Below are 2,500 nucleotides of genomic sequence, written 5' to 3' on the forward strand. Positions count from 1 at the left end.
TAACAGTAAAAGCAGGAGGGTGCATTTTGCCGATATAAAGTCATGAGAGAATAAGTGCGTGTGTTAGCTCGGAGAGACATTTAAGTAGGGTAACAGCTGTACCTGAGAGAGGAGAAGAGCTGTCTCCCCAGACCCTTACAAGCATATCTGTGACCCAGTGTCGCCCTCTTGTGGAAGGAACTAAGGTAGTTATTAAACCCCATGACAATTGGACCCATATGATATTAGAGGGCTTGACAGAAATAAAAGAGAACAGAGCTGATATAACGATAGGTAATTTGTCAAATAAAAGAGTTCTTTTAGGAAGTGATTCTGTTTGCGAATTAGTTATGTGAAATTGCTTATAATGGGATGTTGGGAGCCACAACTCAAGCCTGCACAGACGAACGGCTCAGAATTTAATTATGCAAGCGCGAAAAATATGTCTGTTAGAATATCAGCCTGTAGTTAGTGACATTGTCAATCATTATTCCGATGTAATTGCAATTGGAGACGAGCCACCCGGGAGGATTGATCGATTTCCCTTTAGCATTGAAACTGGGCAGGCGGAGCCGATCAAGTCAAGGCGTTACCTATTCATTTCCAGGGAGAGATAGAAAGGGAAATTAATAAATCAAGGGAACAAGGGATAATTGAGGATATTTAATTGCCCTGGGCTTCTCCAATTGTAGCTGTTAGGAAAAAGGATGGCTCGGTAAGACTGTGTGTTGATTATAGGAAGTTGAATGCAGTCACTAAGGATAATGCATTTCCATTGCCTTCGATCGAAGAATTGCTTGTGAAAGTACGGGATAGGAAATATTTTGCAACTGTTGATTTAAAATCTGGATACTATCAAATATCCATTCAGGAGGACAGTAAATGTAAAATGGCATTTATAACTAACAATCAAGTATTCCAGTTTAATTTTATTCCTTTCGGTGTTGAAAATGCTCCAAGTAATTTTTCTACAGTAATGATGGCGGTTTTGTCGCCCTTAATTGGCCATAATGTTCTTGTTTATTTAGATGATATCATAATTATAGGGAAAATGGCAGAAGAACATAATAATAATATTCGTAAAGTTTTAGAAGCATTGCGACGTAATAGTATGAAAATAAATTTGTCAAAGTGCAAATTTTTCTGTAAACATGTCTAGTTTTTAGGTAACATAATAACCCCAGAAGGTATCCAACCCTGCCCCAGTAAAGTAGCGGCTATTACAGATTTCCCCAGGCCACGTAACTCTAAGGAAGTAACTGTGTTCCTAGGACTTGCTAGGTATTACCATAAATTCATAAGAGGTTTTGGAGAGATAGCGAGACCCTTAGATGCTTTAAAAATACAAAAAGTAATAAATTAGGGAGGAGAGGAAGAAAGGGCCTTTAACCATTTGAAAGCTGCCTTAACTAGCAATGAATTACTCGCATATCCTAGATGTGATCGCCCTTTTTTAGTGACAACAGATGCGAGTAGCATAGCTATTGTTGACGTAGTTTCTCAACGAGGTGTTAAAGGCAGAAAGCAACCCATTTGTTTTGCTTCCCGGGCGTTAAAAGGGGCAGAAAAGAATTATAGTACATTCGATCGAGAGGCTTTGGCTATTCTTTGGGTTCTAGAGAGGCATCGGTTCTTTTATTAGGTCAGTCGATTGAGTTGCAAAGTGATCATCGCCCCTTACGGGATTTGTATTATAAAAGTTATTTGACCTCTCGACAAGCGAGATGGATTGAGAGACAGTTAGAGTTTAATATAAAGGGTTTTCACCACATAGAAGGTAAAGCTAACAAGGTAGCTGATGCTCTCTCTAGAGGTGCAGTAATAGGAGTAACAACTAGGTCACAAACTAGGAACGAATACCGTAACCAAAATATCGAAGACCCCCATCAAAATAAAGAAAATAGAGAACAGGATGGGAATTCTCCCGATGAGCAGGCAGAAGACGAGAGAGAGAGAGAGAGAGAGAGAGAGAGAGAGAGAGAGAGAGAGAGAGAGAAAGGCGACTCGGGAGAGAGAGGGAGTTGCAGATGTTAGAGAGAAAGAGAGAGAGAGAGAGAGAGAGAGAGAGAGAAAAGGAGAGAGAGAGATTTGCAAATGTTAGCGATATAGATATATATATATATATATATATATATATATATATATATATATATATATATATATATATAATATATATATATATATATATATATATATATATATATATATATATATATATATATATATATATATATATATATATATATATATATATATATATATATATATACGAACAGCGAAGGGGAATATATGTGGGTGACCGAGGACATGACCAGGGGTGTCCAGAATGAATGGCCTGATGATGCAGGTTTGATTGACTTGGGAGGTTGGGATATAAAAGAAGTCCGAGAGGGACAGAAAAAAGAGGAATATTTGGAAAGAGTGCGAGCAGTGATTAAAGGGGAATCGGAGAGTCATCTGTCATTTCTGAATGTGCCTAGTGAGAAATTTTTTATTGAAAATGATATCTTGTATTGTGCTT

The sequence above is a fragment of the Palaemon carinicauda genome, chromosome 7 (assembly GCF_036898095.1).
Source record: "Palaemon carinicauda isolate YSFRI2023 chromosome 7, ASM3689809v2, whole genome shotgun sequence".
Classification (NCBI taxonomy): Eukaryota; Metazoa; Arthropoda; class Malacostraca; order Decapoda; family Palaemonidae; genus Palaemon; species Palaemon carinicauda.